This window comes from Camelus dromedarius, chromosome 2 (assembly GCF_036321535.1).
Source record: "Camelus dromedarius isolate mCamDro1 chromosome 2, mCamDro1.pat, whole genome shotgun sequence".
NCBI classification, from domain to species: domain Eukaryota; kingdom Metazoa; phylum Chordata; class Mammalia; order Artiodactyla; family Camelidae; genus Camelus; species Camelus dromedarius.
This window is the reverse complement of record NC_087437.1, coordinates 17,287,113-17,305,592: the sequence shown is the minus strand read 5'-3', so window position 1 is coordinate 17,305,592 and position 18,480 is coordinate 17,287,113. Positions and strand designations below refer to the sequence as shown.

At 38.7% G+C, this 18,480-nt stretch overlaps 1 protein-coding gene across 1 annotated transcript in view; it reads left to right on the top strand.

Moving 5' to 3' along the window:
- Nucleotides 1–4,503: 4,503 nt before the first annotated feature.
- Nucleotides 4,504–18,480, top strand: part of STAG1 (STAG1 cohesin complex component) — a 326,413-nt gene continuing 312,436 nt past the window's right edge. The window contains exon 1 of the mRNA XM_031440349.2: nucleotides 4,504–4,697. The gene's annotated coding sequence lies outside the window, so the exon portion shown is untranslated. The remainder of the gene's footprint in view (nucleotides 4,698–18,480) is intronic.

Genomic DNA, 18,480 nt, shown 5'->3' with positions numbered 1-18,480 from the left:
CACACGGAGCAGAGAGGATTTTCAGGGCAATGAAAATACTGTTATATTATAATGATGGATATATGCCATTGTATATTTGTCCAAACCCATAGAATGTACAACAGCAAGAGTGAACCCTAAGGTAAACTATGGACTTCGGGGGATTATGATGTGTCCATACAGGGTCATCCTCAGTAACAACTGTATCATTTTGGTAAGTGATGTTAATAATGGGGGAGGATGCTATACATGTGTACAGGCAGAGGGTATATGAGAAATCTTGGTAACTTCCTCTCAATTTTGGTGTGAACCTAAAACTGCTGTAAAAAAAAAATAAAGTCAGGGTGGGAAAGGATAAATTGGGAGTTCAAGATTTGCAAATATTAAGTGCTATCTATAAAACAGATAAAACCCAAATTTCTTCTGTATAGCACAAGGAACTATATTCAGTATCTTGTAGTAACCTATAATGAAAAGGAATATGAAAAGGAATACATAAATATATATATGACTGAAACATTATGCTGTACACTAGAAATTGACACATTGCAACTGAATATACTTCAATTAAAAAAAGAGAAAAAATACCATTTAAAGAAAAGGCTTCTGTGAAAGGAATACCATCATCTGTCATGAAACAAGTTGGCTGAACATCTCTGTTTTTTAAAAATTTTTTTAAACTTCTTTTTATTGAATTACAGTCATTTTACAATGTGTCAATTTCCAGTGTAGAGCACAATTTTTCAGTTATACATGAACATACATATATTCATTGTTACATTTTTTTCGCTGTGAGCTACCACAAGATCTTGTATATATTTCCCTGTGCTATACAGTATAATCTTGTTTATCTATTCTACATATGCCTGTCAGTATCTACAAATTTTTGAACATCTCTAAGGACTCTAAGGTCAATGGAATAACTTTGAAATCTTCTTCATGCTAAAATTATCCAGAAAGGAAAAAAACATAAGTTTAGCCAAATTAAAAAAGTTCTGCCATCTAAATAGTCAAACTAGCTTTTCATGTTATAAGGCAAAGTTCTTCATGTTATTGGTTAATAAATGTTAACCATTTATCCTATAATGCATTTATATTACATTTACATTACATGAATGTGTAATTTTGTAAATACAATTTTAAAGTTTCTAATATTAAATTGAATATTTTATATTATACTTTCAGACCAGGCTGGCTAAGAGATTGAGTTGAAATAAAAGTCTAATGGGCATATGCCTTCTTCTTTAGACATCTAACCCATCAACCTGAATCTTCAAAGTGGGCCAGGTCACATTTCAGATCATTTGAAGTGAACAATGAAGTCGAAATTTCAAAGGGCACAAAGAAACTTGGACTAAACAAATGCTTTTTCTATTGATACTTTATTCCCTATCCCAAACAAGATTTAAGAACTCTTAGCTCCTACCTACACTAGTTCTAGGTATTCTTTTTGATATTTTGTTCACATCTATGACTTGAAGCTGTTCATGCAAATTGTGTTTGAAAATCTTTGTCAGTAACTTTGAAATCTTGATTAAGGATTTCATGAAAGCAGAGACTCCTGCAAAATGTGTGAATCTGTCACAAAGTAATGTGATAGGACCTGTTACTTTTATCTCACCAAATAATTAAGGGTTGAATGTATCTGAAATTACGCTATTAAGAGAAATTTAAAAATTTGAATAAAAAAAGATGCATTATCACCATTACATCATGTACTCCAGACCATGACACAGCTGCTTCTTGAAAAGCCAAGTGTCCCTTCCTGTGTGAAGCCTTCCTGGCTGCACCACTGCCTCCAGCTTAAACTAATTATTCCAAGGTGCCTCGACCATAGCATGTTTACCTGGGTTGACTGGGTTGGTTATAATGATACCTGACTTCCTGACCCCACTGTATGCCCCTCACATGCATAACTGATCTCTATATCCCTAGGACAGAACCCTTAAGGTTGCTAAATAAACATTTGTGGAATGAGGGAAAAAAAAAAGATGCATTATTTTAAATGTTGAATTTTAAGCTGGAGTTTCCTGGCAAGTAAGCTAAATATGAGGAATGTTAGTTAAGGAAAAAATCAGGAACAGATAGTAATTTAAAGGGACTTTTGAAGAGAAAGAATGTAATAGAGAAGAACAGAAAGCTAGGAGTTGAATTATGGGTTGGAAGAAAGGAGGAGCTAGCAAAGGAATTATAAGACCAGTAAACCAGGTAGGTTGTTGATCCCAGGAATTCTCTTTAAAAAGGAGGAATGAGAAAATGGTTGTAAGTTAGGACCCTTGTGACCTGAAAGCGTTAATTTTAGTTTGCTGTTATGGGTCAGATTGATAAAAACTAAGGAATAAAGTGGAAATGAGGATGGTTGACTGCTTCTTTTGAGAAATGTGACAATGAAAACAAGGTTGATAGTATAGCAAGTGGAGGAAGTGTTGCAGGACACAATGGGGTGGCTAGTCGGCATGGTGACGCACGGGTTGGTAAAAGAATTTACCAAAGATAAAGTACGGAAATAGAAAGGAGTTTATTAGTGTATGCTGTCATAGGCAACAGTGAGCCACATAGGTGAGGGGTGCCTGTGTGAGCGCCAAGGGCCGGTTGTTGGGGTGTTTTATAAGGTAGATTGCAAGGTGCCTGATGGGCTTGTGCGCAAGTCTCTGATTAGTTGTAGGTGAGGTAAGAGGTTTAGGGTTCCTGAAGGGTGGTGGAGTCTATGACTCTGATAAGGTGGGTTGAAACAAGCTAGCCAGAGCTACTGTGAGATTAGGCATTCCCTAAGGCTATTAGTTTGTTGAGGAAAATACACCCAGTAAAGAATGTACTTTAGCCCAGGAATGGGGATCGTTGGACGTGGAAGGACGTCAGTTGGCCCAACAGGGAGTAGTAGCACTGAAATTTAAAAAATGACAATGGAAACTGTTGAAAAACAAGCCAATGGCTAAAATGTTGAAGATATAAGACCCTAAGTAGTGGTGGAAGGAAGAAATGAGAAGGGATAGCATTTGCAGTCCAGGGAGAAGAACCAGCTTTGGAGAGTAGGGGATTAATTTGGTGAGAATGTTAGAGGTCATGAACAGGGTGTGGCTACATATATTTTAAGATGGAGAGAATACCAAACCGAAATTAGAATCCCATAGCTTTGATCCCTGGAAACTATATGATTTTATCTACTAATATGGATTGGGACTGGCAACTTAACAAAGAAAACTAGAAATAGTCCTTGTGGAGAAGATGAGGGGAAGTCAACCAAACAGGGGTAAAAAAATTATAAGTGGGAGTCCAGTCACGAATTCATTCCTGGCCAGATAAGTTGTGACTTCCTCCAGTGAAAACCCACACTTTGTGACCCGTGGGAGAGAAAGCAGGAAAAGGGATAACCTACTGGGGACGGGCCCTTAAGACTATAGAGTTGAGCGATTCTAAGGCAATACTGAAATAGAGCTGGCTATGGCAACAGAGAATTTAGTCATAAATGGGGCTGATGACCTGGGAGATTAAGGATTCACTTTTGTATTGAAAAGTTGCGAATGGGTGAAAGGTAGGAGCCACGGCCAGAAGAGGCGGGTGGAGACTAAGTAGGAAGAGGAGACATTCAAAGGCATATTTTGCTCTGGGTCTCACGTTAGTCAATTGTCTTCCTTTTGGAAGCTACTGACATTTAGAGCTACTGACAGTAGTCCTAGGCTGTGGGAGGAGAAAGCTGATTCCAAAGCTGAGGCTGTATTTTCCCAGTCTAGCTGCATTCTTTTCTCACTAACTAGCCAATGCTGCCGCCTTATGCAAAGCCGGCACCACGGAGAGGATCTGCTTTACAGAAGCAGGGACGACGCCAATCGGCCTGGGGCGGGCACTGTTGCATCTAGATCGGCGGCGAGGGAGGTCCCAAACAGTTCTCGAAACCTTTTCACCCTCGCCCGGGAAAGCGCCTCGTCAACAGTCAACAATAAATCGCTAATACAATGCTAAGCTCTGAGGCCCTCATTAAACCCAGGAGAGGCGGGAGCATGGTTTTGCGCCGCCACCCCCTCGCGTTTCCGCAGAGCGCCTCCAGGGCGGAGGATGGAGGCAACCGTAGCCAGGCGGAGCTGCGAGGAAGCGCCAGTCCCGCGGCCTGGGGAGGGGCTTCGGCGAAGGGGCCGGGGGCGGGTTTCCCTCCCAGGTCTCGGAAAAGCTCCAAAAATGGCGGGCGGTAACTCGACTAGCCGGGCGCGCAGGCGCCACCGTTGCCATCCTTCCGCCCGCCTCAGACGGTCCACGAACCGTCCACAGCGCCCTCACCAAGAGGTATGCGGCGCTCGCGATTGGCTGAGCCGGGCCAGCGCTCCGTGCTGGGGCCGGGCCGCCACGCAGCGGCCACGTTTCCCGCCCCGCTGGTGCGCGTGCGCGCAATCCCCACAGGAAAGCGTTTGCGCGCGTCCCCGCCACGGCCCCCAGCTCGCGCCTCAGCTCCCTCCCCTTTCCGGGCAGGCCCGTCCGTCAGCGAGGTAGTAAGCGCCGCGGCCAGCAGAGGGCGGTCGGGACCCAAGTCTGCAGCGGCGCCATTGGCGTGTGGAAAATGCCACCAGATGGCGGGTTAGGATTGCAGCTCCGTTGAAGGCGCGGCCCCCGCTCCCGAACCCCCGGCGACCACCCCGTAACAACCCCCCCACATCGGGAATAACACACCGGAGACTTTTGGGGGGAAACTAGGTCGACGGCCGGCGGCGCCCGGATGGGCAGCTGAGGTGAGTGCGGGCGGCGGCGACGGCGGCGGGGGGCGGGAAAGAGGGGGAATGCGGCGGCCGCGGCGCGGGGGCTGGAAGCGCCGATCCAAGATGGAGGCTGGGAGAGAGCGAGAGAGCGCGAGCGGGGAGCGGGCGGGCCGGACGCGGGCCCCGCGCGGGGGAGGGAGGCCGCGCGGGCCTTTGCGGGGCGCGGCGGTCTCCCGCCGTCCGGGCGCCGTGGGGGATGGCTGTGGGCGCGGTGAGCACCCCGGAGCCCTCGTCGCTCCCTACCCCTCCCGCGGGCCCCGAAAATTGTGCCCCCGCCCGCTCGGGCACTACGGCGACGGGCGCGGAAGCCTTTGTGGCGCGCTCGGGCCCGCCGCCAAGCCCGCCCTCCGCCCCCCCGCCCGGACTCTCGGGACTCGCCCGCGCCCGGCGGGGCCCTGCCGAGGCGGGCTGGTGAGAATGCCGCCCGCCGCCCTGCGTTTCTGCGGTGTTTTAGCGGCAGAGTCGTCACATGACAACGAGCTCGCTTCGGCGGAGGGGCCTGGGGGTCGCTCGGCGTGGCGGCCGGCCCAGGCCTCTTCTCGTTGGGGTGGAGCAGGGGGCTGGCTCCTGGGGGCAGAGGGGACGTCGAAGCTGGGCTTTCCCGCTATCTGCCCTCCCCGCCCCCGACGGAGGCCTCCTTGTGAAACGTGTCCAGGCCGGAGCACTGCCCCGCTAGTTTGTCAATCCCCCGGGAGACGAGGCCAATAAAAGTTGTTTTCCCTCCTTTCTCGGGGTGGGGGCGGGTGAAGAGCTGGGAAACTGGAGTGCCTGGAGTTGGACCTGGGCCTTGATTGGAGAGTCCGAACTGGGTGCATCTTGTGTGCTGTAGGGACTAAGAAATTTTCAGGTCTTAGGATTGTCATGTCACCCCTTCTATCCACATTTGAAATGTTACCGATTCTCTTCACATTGCAGAGAATCGTGTCCCGGGCGTATAAATCATGGGTTGGTTTTGGACGCTTATAGACTGAAAACAGTGCTGTTTGTATGTAACGATAGTGAATATTTGCTGTTAAAGTTGATGTTAGGATGATGAAAATAGTTTATTCCTTCCTGTGGTTGTGACTGGGAAGGACTTTATTTTGCATCTCTTAACAGTGTTTGTGAAAGTATTTGAATTCACATAAAGAAAGTTGTGTGATTTGTAACTTAATGTGTTATTTAACTCCACCTTTTAGTTTCTGTGCGTTTTTTTTGTAAAGAAGATTGCAAATTCTGATGGTGAAGCACTTAGGGAAATATACACAACAGTGAAAATAAAAACAACTTGTGTACTGTATTATATATTGTTCCATGTTCTCCTATTTATAATGTACGAAGAATTCCAACTAAAAAAATTTGCCCAAGAGGGGAAACAGTGAAAGATTCGGAAAGATTGTTTACTTGTTTTTGATCTTTGAGAATAGTTGTAACACAAATGTCTGCCATCTAAATAAAGTTCCAGAAAACCGACAAGTGTTTTGTAAAATTTTGTTTACATTTTAAAATGTACATTATATTTATTCAAATGGTCTACCAGTGGTCAGTTTTACAACCAAACTACTTTTGATTGGAAATTTCTCAGTATCTACTTCAGTTTTGATGTCCTGACAAAGCTCTTGAGGGAGTATTTATATAAATATGAAATATGAAAAATGCTTATGCTACTAGGATTGCTTCCTTTCAAGACAGTAATACAAGTACTGTTGATTTGAATGGCTCTTTTAAAGCCTTAAGGGGGCTGTGGTATGGGGGAGAGAGAGCCTTGGACTGAAGTTCCCTTAAACATTCCCTAGATTTGTGATCTTTGGGATGTCACTCTTCCAACCTTACTTTGCTCATCACTGAAATGAAGGTAATAAATTATATGATAGTTGTATAATAAGATTTGTGTCAAAAAGCCCTTCTTAATTATTAAAACTTTAAAAATGTATGCAAGTTTATACAGTTTTAATCTTTTTTCCTTGATTCTGGATCTGCATATCTTCATAATCAGTGCTATGAGGAGATGTAATGCATCTAGAAGAAAAGATTTCTCTTCCTCCTTTTTTCCCTTGTCTGCTTTGTCCTGTATTGAAAGAATGTTAGTTTTCTTTTGATGTATAGTGAAGTACCACAAATTTAGTAGCTTAAACAACACCTATTTACTACCTCATAGTTTTTCTTTTTTTAAACTCAGCAAATATTCATATTAAGTACCTGATAGATACAATGCTAGGCATAGATCTTACCTTGAAGTAAAGGGAATAAAAATGCTATTGGTTATATTCAACAAACTCCAGGTAAAGGAAAAAGTGGTAGAGGACTGAAAATTGGTGAATACTTCCTCTATTCACAGTTTCTATAGGTCAGAAATCTAAGTACTTCATAGCTGAGCTGTTTGTTCAGCATTTTACCAGGCTAAAATCAAGATATTAGCTGTGGCTGCAATTCTCATCTGAGGCCAGGGTCTTTTTTCATGCTGATTACTTGTTGGCAGAATTTCCTTGTGGCTGTATGACTGAAGTTGCCATCTTCTTGCTAGCTGTTGGCCAGGGACCTTTCTCAGTTGTATACCATGTGTCCACATCATGGCTTCTTGCTTTCATCCAGGGAAGCAGGAGTCAGTTGCTCTGGTTTCCTCTGTCTCTGACCTCTGGACTTCCTTTTAAGATCCCTTTATAAAGCTGATCTGATAAGGTCAGACCCATTCAGGATGGTTTCCTTTTTGGTGAACTCAGCTGATTAGGGACCTTAAATACCTATGTAAATTCTATTTGTTATATAAAAATCACAGGAGTGATATCCCATTATACTTAGAGGTCTTTCCCACACTCAAGGAAAGGGGAATATATGATGGTGTAGGTCATTGAGGGTTAAAATTTAGCCTGCCATGGGGAACAAAGTATCTTTACATTTGCTGTTTTAGAATTTGAATGTACAAGGAGAGTGCACAGGCAGAGCACTAACCCCACTTGGTAAGTTTACTCATACTTGTTTTGTCTTTTCTTCACACTTTTTCCTTTTCATATTTCCTTGTACCTCAGTTGAAGTGCCTCCATCTATAAAAACATTTTATTGTGTTTAGAGGAAATTAAAAATAAAAAGTAAAAATAAAATTTAAGTAAAAAGAAGAAAGACAGTAGAGATTATGTAATTTTCATTGTTTGATACCTGTTGTTTTGCTCATTTTAGAGATGAGATTGACTCTCCGGGGAGTTAAGGAATTTAAATGTTTAAGATCACACGCCTGTTTAAGTGGCAGGTAGATTCATTAGCTTATTGCACCAGACAGTTGCTGTGGTGTGATTGGTTCAGCAACTTTTGAGGAGGGAATTCTTATGAAAAAGAATAGTTATTTAAAATAGAGTAGGGGTATTATTGGTGGACAGAGAGGGTAGCAGAAATTTGGTCATGATATATAGGAGATTTAACCTTCCAAAGCAAAATATTTTTGAGGGGAGGTGATTAGGACAGTTTTAGTTAAGAATAACAAGATTTAGTGGGGGAGGGCATAGCTCAAGTGGTAGAGCGCATGCTTAGCATACATGAGGTCCTGGGTTCAATCCCCAGTACCTCCATCAAATAAACAAATAAATCTTATTACCTCCCCTCCAAAACAAAAACAAAACCCAACAACCAAGATTTAAAAAAAGAATATAAGCAGGAAGTAAAATTGTTTGGAAGATACAGCTTCATTTCTTAATAGGTGATATAGTAAGGGCTTAGTAACTATTAGCCTAATTAAAATATGAATCTCTAGAATTTAGATGGTTCTTGCTACTGTGACACTCTGTAGGAAAAGTATAAAGCAGAGACTTAAGAGGATGCTCTTGCATAAGCCCAAGAAAGATGATTCTTAAGGTGGGATAGGGCTAATTAAGGTGTGTCTACAGAGAAGGAGGGATCAACTTTTTGTCATTTTGATAGTCAGGGGGGTAGCATCCCAGTTTCCTATCTTTCAGTGATGAGAGAAACCTTGTTTTATTGAGAAATGTGATTCTTTTTAAGTGAGCTTTGAGTAGGTCATAGTTAGACCAGTTGGTTTACAGAATCTTTTCTCTATACACTAATTCATCCCTTATTGCTTCTATCAGATTTCTTCATCCTTTTCTAGTTCTGTGTTCTTGCCAGTTAGTGTTTGAAGGAAAGCTCAAGTCCTACCTTCCTTTTGGGGGGGGTAATTAGGTTTTTATTTATTTATTTTTAATAGAGGTACTGGGGTTTGAACCAAGGACTTTGTGCATGCTAGGCATGCACTCTACCATTGAGCTGTACCCTCCTCTACAAATCCTACTTTACATTCCTTTGTGTTGTGGGCCTAAATGATGTACCAGTTAGTTTTGCCAAATGTCTCTAAGTAGTTTTGCTTTGATTAAACAGTTGTAGTGATGGCTTTTAACTTGCTAGAAGCTCACAGTTACAAAAACATTTTATATTGTGACCCAGTACAAACACGCACACAGTGGAAATAAAAGTTTCAAGAAGTAACATTTAATCTTTATGTAGTACTTGCTGATATTTTTACTTTATTATATTTTTTAAGATTAAGAATACTGGTTGCAACTCACCTATGTGATATCATGACTTGCAGCAACCCACAGTTGGAAAAGCACTGAATTATAATCTCTTTCGTTATTGGGAGAGTGCAAAGTAAAACCATAAGAAGAAACTATTTCACTTACATCAGATTGCAGGTATTAAAAATTATGATAGTATCAAGCATTGATGAGAATATGGAGAAATTAGACTCCAGCTTTTGGCATGAGTGTAAATTGACATAGTCATTTTGCAGAAGAATGTTTTATCTAGTAAATTGAAGAATACATGCACCTTAAACCTAGCAGTTATTCTTCTGTCTTTATATTACTGATGGGAAAAATTATTGTATGTTGGGATACATGAACAAAAATGTTCTCAGTAGCCTTGTTTGCAGTAGGCAAAATTTAGAAACAAAGTGTTCATCATTCTACCACTGGCTTTCAAAAATCAGTGGTTTTAAAATGTTAAAATAATTTGTTTTAATGTTAATATAATTTTAATACTTAGGATAACCTCATTGGTCACAGTGTATTATCCATTTTAGAATTTGGGGATATTTCTTCGTGAAGGATATTGCTTTGTAATTTTCTTTGGTTGTAATGTCTTTGGCAGGTTTCAGTATTAGGATTACAAAGGCCTCATAAAATAAGCCTAGATGTTCCCCCTGCTTACTGAAAGGCTTTGTGTGATACTGATATTCTTCCTTGACTGATAGAATTCATTAGTGATACCGTCTGGACTTTTTTTTTTTTTTTTTTTTTTAAGTGGGAAGACTTGGTAAATTCAAATTCATGTTTTTTTTTTTAACTAGACAGAGGGATGCTCAGATTTTGTTTCATCTTATGTCAGTTTTGTTGTATTTTTAAAGAAATTTGTTGACCTAAGTTCTCCTTTGTTATCCTTCAAAAGTCTGTAGGGTTTGTAGTGATATCTCTTAATTTATGGTGGTATTAATATGTTCTTTTTTTTTTTCTTGACGAGTCTTATTCTTGGTTTATCAATTTGTATATTTTTTTCAAAATAACGTTGCTAATTTTCTCCGTTCTTTTTTTCTCCCTTATTTGCTTCTGTTCTTTATAATTTTCTTTCTCTCATGTATTTTGTTTTTCTTTTTCTAGTTTCTTAAAGTGTGGTCATAGATTTCAGACATTTCTTGTTTTCTAATAAAAGCATGCAGAGTTACAGATTCTCCTCTAAGCACTCTGCAGCATCCCACAAATTTTGATATTTTTATTATTTAGTTTGAAATAGTTTCTAACTTGCTTTGTGATTTCTTCCTTGACCCATGGATTACTTAAAAGTGTTTTGTTTAATTTTCAAATATTTGGGACTATTTTAGACATCTTGTTATTGACTTCTAATTTAATTTCATTTTGAGATCAGAGAATATATTCTGTATGACTTTAATCTTTTAAAATTTATCAATAAAACGAGGCTTGTTTTATGGTTCATGTGGTCTGTTTTGGTAAATGTATCTATGCAGTTGTCAAGTGTATTCTGTAAATATCAATTAGATTAAGATGTTTTGGTAGCATTTTTAAAATCGTTTATGTCTTTACTGGTTTTTTATTTTTGCGAGGTTTTTTTGGTCTACTTCTATCAGTTGTTGAGAGGGATGTTAAAATATCTAGCTGTGACTGGAATTATCTATTTCTCCCTTAATTCTGTTAATTTTTGCCTTATTTATTTCATAACTCTGTGGACACTCTGGTAATAGTCTCCATCTTAAAATCTACTTTTAAAAAAATTAATATAGCCACTCCAACTTTCTTGAGTTTACTGTTTCAGTAGTATACCTTCTTCTGTCCATTTACTAAAACTCTTTTTCTTTATATTTGAAATGTGCCTCTTGAAGGTAACTTATTTTGAGTTTTGCTTTTTTATTCTTTCTGACAGTATGAAAGTGGAATCTCTCACTTACAATAAATGTTGATTATGTGCTAATGCCTGTTAAGAACTGTGAAAGTTCCGAGATTTTACCCTACTTTCAGGCTGACAAGGTAACCTGCCACAGTTTAATTAGAGTCATGAGTCTCCTCGGTCAGAGATGAAGAACAGTGCCTAACAGCAATAGAAGTAGCCAGAGTGTCAATATTTGTATCAGATCTTGAACCCCCATTACTTCACCCTAGTGTAAAGATGTGACACTTTTGCACATGCAGTGGGTGTGTTAGAGAAGAGGACTCCCAAGCTTAGAGGAACTCATGTCGTTATAATGGGTTATAACTGTGCCTTGCATTTTCTCTGAGGGAGATGCTATTACTCTTTTCCAAGATTGTTCACTATACAAATATACTTGAAAAGATTGAATCAAAGGAACTTGGTGCTTCTGTTTTTAAGATGTGCAGAAAAGCAAGAGACCCATGGAGAACTGTCTTTCAAAACTGCTCAGTGAATTTTCTCAATTTCCCCTATGTTATTAGTTTAGGTTTTTCTTCTATTTTTTATGTTGCCCCAATCTAGCTATCCAACTCTGTCTCTGCACTGTACTTTTCTATGGGTTTTATACTGTCACCAAATTGATTACATACTTGTATCCTCTCCCGCCCCCACCATGTCTATGTTCTGGTATATAATGTGTGTGAAAGAAATAGTGAATGTTTACTGTGTGTCAGTAAGCATTTTATAATAACTCTGTAAAGAAATTATTATTATATTGATACTATCTGTTTTACAGTTTAGGTTAAACTTATTTAATCGTAAATTAAATTAGTTAAGTTTATTAGATTTGATTCAAACTCCCAAGTTTGTGATGTGGGAGGAGCACATTGTAGAGAAGCTTTTGGAGTATTCTATTTCTTGATTTTAATAGTAGATACATGGAGTGGTCACTTCATAATTCTTTAGACTATTACCTAGATTTTTACGTATTATGCTGTATTATTGATGTAGTTCACAAAGAAAGGAAAAACAGAAAAGCAGATAAGCATGGAGCAGTAGGACCTGTCTGTGTAAAATCTTTCTAACTTCAGCCAACATTTATCACCCTGTTTGTATTTTCATTTATTGCAAATGCCTTATTGCATTTATTGTTAGCACCATAAGATTTGGTAAGTGTTGGTATTCATAAGGCACAGTATTTTGTGGACTAATTGTTCCAAGGCCACACAAGTAATAAATGAGCCAGGATTTACACCTAGGCTTACTTTCAGAACCCAGAATCTCAGTCTCTTAAAAGGGCATTTTTCTCTCAGTCCTTATTTCTGCTTGTTGAAATCCTCTGCATTTTGAAGTTTATTTTGCAGAGATTTGGTTTTCTTTTCTTTTCCACCATTTAACAGTTATTTAGTCTTGGGTAGAACACTTTGTTTCTAGAGGCCTCAGTTGTCTCATCTCTATGATGGGAATCCAGTTAAGATTCTTTCAACAAATATTTATGTGAGTGCCTACTTCACGACTAGCAGAGAGTATGTAGAGTTGTTAAATACATAGGCTTTGCTTTCAACAACTTCTGTTCTATTGGGAGAGATTAAAAACCAAAACCCCAGAGCAACAAAACAAACAGGGATAATACATGAAGTGTTGTGGAGAGTGTTAGGTTCAAGATACTTTGGAAACATAAAGTGCGAAGGTAAAAGGACATGCCCTTCTCCTTGTCAGGTTCCCCCCAAATAATAGATCCTTTTTATGTGTCAGGAAATTACAAACATTGAGTCAGAAGAGTTTTTCATGGTAGTCCCTTTTTTTTCTAATTGAGATAACAATAATTAAGCATTACTTGTACTGTTTTTAGGCTCTCTGATGAGATTTCTCTTCATAATTGTTGAGTTGGTTTAAAGGTTCAGGTAGAGGTTTGAGACACTATTACTGTCTCCTCAGTCTTAGAGAGGCAAGAAAAAAGTGTCTTATGCGTAGTCTAGCATGAATATGTTTGACCTGATTGTCTCTTTTGAGGTACTTGATTCCCTCTGCTGTCCTAAAGCTTAGTTGATCTGACTACATCAGGTTACTATGTTTTTTCTTACCTCATTTAGACTTCAAGAGGTAGTTTTCCTCTATTCTCTAGCAGAAATGGTACAGAGTAGCATATGTACAGAAATCCTTGTGACATAGTGCAAGATATAAAAGCTAAAGAACATCTTAGGCTGTGTTTTACTCTATGGTTAAAGCCTAAATTAATTTTTGGAAAGAAAATGCTTTACTCTGTACCTTATACTGTTAGGAATAGTTAGAAAGTTTGTATGTTCACAGATGAAGGAAGCACAATCACATGATAAATGGCTAAGAAGGCCATTGTCTATTGTCCAAGAGAGTTCCTGGCACCCGAGTCACACTGCCTGTGTCATATTCTGACTCATCCCCTTCCTAGGTACGTAAATTAGGCAAATTCTTTAACCTCTAAATCTCAGTTTTCTCATTTGTAAAATGGGAATAATAAAAGCACGCCTTATAGGTTGCTGTAGAGGTTAAAAAGTTAGCTTTTAACTATTAGACTATATTGTATTGTGTATAAATCCAAAGGACATTAATCTTAATTGTAAAAGGTGAATAAAATAGTCCAGGTAAATCATGAGATTGCTTCCCAGAAGCAGAGAATTTTAATTAATTGGTTCTTAGCAAATAGAGCTAGCAGGTTCTTATCAGCACATAGAGCTAGTTTAATAATAAACTCTAGTAATGAGAGTGGTTAGAGGATAAGGTACTCTGGTTAACTGAGAGATGACGGTTATAACCAGATTTTTCTCCTTATTGCTAAACATATTTTTAAAAAATTAGGCTCTTTCTTTCTTCAGAAAGTACTATATCCTGGAAAGGCATTATAATGCTTTCTTGGTAATTGAGAAATTTTGATGACTCTATCAGGGTTTTTAATTTAAGAATATTAGTTTTGCATGTATAATTTTGTAAACAGACTAGAAATGAACCTTTACCAAGAGCAAAACATCTTGAAAGTTACCTCTGAATAAGTTCTTAACCAAAATACAATGGTAGATGGCTGATTTTCCTCTAATAAAAATGGGGTACAGGGAACAAAACCCTGGTTAATCTGAGTTTTTAAAAAAGTTATGGATGTCTAATATTTTATTTTATGAATGTAAAAGGAGCATGATGTAGGAGAGAGAAAATGAGTGTAGGGCCAGAGACCTGAGTTTTAATTACAGCTTACTACTAACTAGCTGTGTGTCTTTGAGTCATTACTTCTCTGAGCCTCAGTTTCTGTACTATAAAATTGATGTCTCGACCTAGTTTCCAAGATTCCTGTAAAATTTATAGTCCCTGTTGAAATCATCAGTAAATCAACTCTGAATCAGGTAATGCAAAGTTTTTGATTTGGAAATCTTTAGTTTTGAAAAAACTAAATGTGTTTGTTATCAGTAGACTCCTTTGTCTTCTTATCTCCCAACTGGTTGTTAATTTGTGCTTTCCCCTAGCTGTTAAGTGTACAGACCAAAATACATTAATATTTAGATAGTATTTATAGTTTTTGGTTCCAGCTATGGGTGTGTGTTGGCTTCTTTATTTGGTGAGAAAAAGATAGACTAGCAGGTGTCTTCATATTTTATTCATTGTGTATCATTCAGACATTTATTGAACGTCTACAGTGAGCCATACACTGTGAATATAAAGACATGAAAGCACAGTTCTTGTCTTCCTGATGTACAGAAAAGGCAATTCAGGACTCAACTTAGGTGTGATAACCTTCTCCAGAAATCCTTTCCTGTAGCCTTATTGCTCTTTCCTCCCTCTCTCTCTCCCTTTCTCAAATCCAGAGTTGCTCTTTCTTTTTGTTTTAGTGGTATCCTGCATCAGGGCTGCCATGGCAGGTTATGGGATTGGTGCTCTGCATAAAGGTGCCCTGGCCAAATCCGGATTTTATTCTGCTTGACAAATTGTCCATTTGCTTTTTTACCTTTTTCCAGTTCATCTTCCCAGAGGAGGCCTTTTCTCCCAATTCTTACAAAAGAATCTGTATATGGTAGCAGATATCTACACTGTGCATTGGTGTACATTAATAACATTCTGTAGTGTGTTTTTTTGGCAGCCAAAATTTTTATAGTAGGTAATAAATGCCTTGAGGTGGTTTGTTTAAGTGAGCAAATGGTTTATGAAGGCAAATTCTTCTGTAAATTTTAAGAAAGGTAAAAGTTACCCAGGCAAGGGTGGTTTGGAGATGGGAGTGGCATTCCATGTGAATATAGAGGGACAGTGTTGTGATCTGGTGTTGGCCAGTGATTCTTAAATTGTGTTCCCTGCACCAGCAGTATCAGTATTACCTGGGAACTTGTTAGAAATGCACGTTCTTGGGCCTCACCCCCGTCCAGCTGAATCAGGAATTCTGGAGATAGAGACCAGCAATTGTGTTTTTATAGGTCCTTCTAGTGATTCTGATGCAGGCTGAAGTTGAAGAGCCACTGCCATAGCCCACTTCCTGAGGAAGCGTTAGTTGAGTTTGTTTTAAGAGCACGGGGTTACCTATAGAGGAGTGATTAAAATATAAGAGCTGTAAGCAGTGACCAGAGTGCCTAGTGTACCAAACTAGAGTTTGAATTTTGTCCTTATACCAGTGACTGCACAATAGAATCACCTGGGAGCTTTAAAAATGTACCACAGAATGGTTGGGATACACCCCAGAGCAACTGACTTCAAATCTTTGACTTTCTGATGCACAGAGGGTTGTGAAGTAGATAACTAACAGAACTTGGTTACTGATTGTAATAGTATACGCATTTATTGAGAATGTGTCAAATACTGTGTCGAGTAGCATGATTATTAAATAACACAGCAATCTTAGATGTAAGTATTACATTTCACAGATGAGGTAGAGAGGTTAAGCACCTTTTCCCAATATTACCTAGCTGGGAAGTGGTAGGTTTGATTCCAGGTTTTTGTAACTCTAAGGTCTAACCTCTTAAGCAATTTTTTTTTTGAAGTGAGGTTCCCGAACCTTAGATAGGAGAATAGTCATACTTTAATTTTCACTAGCCTCTAAGTGAGATTTAGCATCTTCTTCAGTTTTAAATGTAGGCAACAAGTCAAACAGTGGTGTGAGCAATACTGTGACTTTGGTACCAATAGAAATCAAATATTTTCATATTAAATTACAGATGTTGCAGATAATCTCAAAGTATCTTTTATCCTAATCAGTACTTTAAAATATGGGTAATTGTTAGATCCACTTCTGGGTCTTTTATTTACTGTTAAAGAAGTACATATAATACTGTATCACAAACTTACTTTTCTCATATGTTGATAATTATATTTGAACATGATTAATAACAATTTTCTTTTCTAAGCATGGTACTCCTTGATGAGAGAGAGCGTTTAGTAGGGTAAGGTAGACAGAGAATAAAAAATCCATTTTTTTTTTTGGTTATCTCTATATGGTAGAATAGAGATTCTTATAAAAGACAGTGTCTTTTTGTCCCTACTTCTCCTTTATTTGACTAGTTTAATAAGACAGAAACCCAAGTTCTTCATTATGTGTCAAAGTTATTAGATTAAAAACTACTTTGGATTTGAGTACTTTTTTCTAAGCACTTCCTAAGATGATATGCACTATCTCATCAGACATTCTAACTATCCCTGTAGTCTGATTCAGTGCTGTTTAATAGAACTTTCTGCAGTGACGGAAATGTTTTGTATATGTGCCATCTGGCATGGCAGCTATTAAATAGAATCATGCAAAGAAATAAAATAACAATAACAGCAATGTAATAACATTAATAGCTAACAACACTTCCTATATACCAGGCACTATTTAAGCATTTTACATATATTAACTTTCATAATCCTTAACAACAACCGCATGAGGTGGGCACTATTGTTAAGTCTCAGTTTGCAGATGAGGAAACTGAGGCACAGAGAAGTTAAGTGATTTTCCAAAGTTCACATAGCTAGTTATTAGCAGAACTGGGTGGCATTCAGATTCTGGCAGTTTGGCTTCCTTTATGTTCCCGTTATAATATAGTCCTTTATCACTTTCCTCAAACCCCCAAATGCATATACAGAATGCTATCAGAAACAGTACATAAAAAGTAATTTAAGATAAATTATTTTGTTTTAATTACTAGGTAAAAGTTGTACAGTACTTTATAGGACTCAATTGACTAGTTTATTTCCTGTAAGTAAACTTGTATTAGATGTATTAGGTATTTTTAGTAACCAGTATTGATTTTGTTAAACAGCAATTTATATTTTCCCCAAGTTTAATTTAAAGCTAGCTTCAGAAATTGAATATTCATATGGTTATTTTGTTTACTGAAACTAATAGAAATATAATTCTGAAGTCATTTTATGATGAATTGGCTTTGGTTAATGGATATTTAGCTTCCTTAGTCAGCATACATATATGAAAAACTAACCTATGTTATACCTGGCGTAGTATGTTATGATGCTTCTGGAGGCCATAAGGGGAGAAGTATCTCTTAGGTACAAAATTCTGTTCTTACCATATTCAGGGTGAGCTGGTGGCAGAATATTAAAAGGGGCGAGAGAACTGTCATTTTTTCCGTTGTCTGTATAGTCATTGTGGTTGGTGCTTTACATACAAAGTTATTTATTGAATATAAGCTGTTTATAACACTCTCCCAGTGCTTTAGATTTATTACATATGTCATTTAATCTGCAGCTAATGCTTTAGAAAACATGTTGATGGCAAAGATAGTTTACAGATGAGGGCTTTGTTAGGCTCTTCCTCTCCCCTCCACTCTCCTCTCTCCACTTCAGGGAGATGATTATAAATATAGGTGGGGAATGAGAAGGGAGTGGTGCTAAGGTTATTATTTATCTAGTACTTAAGGTTCTTCAGTTATAAATATGTTCATTTCATTTTGGCTAGTTGCTGAAAGTAAGGCAAGCAAGGTATTTGTCCTCATGTGAGAGGCAAGTCAATAATCAGGTAAACAAAATAACCATAAACTGTGATAAAAGCTATAAAGAGAATAAATGAGGTACTGTGTTGGGTAGGTAATAATGGGATACATAAACAGGGAAAGTCAGGAAATGCATTGTTGAGGATGTGAAATTTAAGCTGACTTTGCACATAACCTGGTAAGAATGGTCCAGGCATAAGGAGCAGTAAAGGCAAAATCTTTATAGCAGAAATGGCTGTGGTATTTTAGGAGTTGAGAGGTCATAGTGACTGGAGGGAGCATAATGCAGGAAGAGTATAGTAGCATCACATGACATTAGAGGGGTAGGCCAGAGTCTGGATTACGTAAGGTATGTTTGGATTAGTTAAAGACTCTAAGGAGTGCAGTTTTATTGTAAGTAAAATGAGAAACCATTGGAGAGTTTTAAGCAGAGAAACATTAAA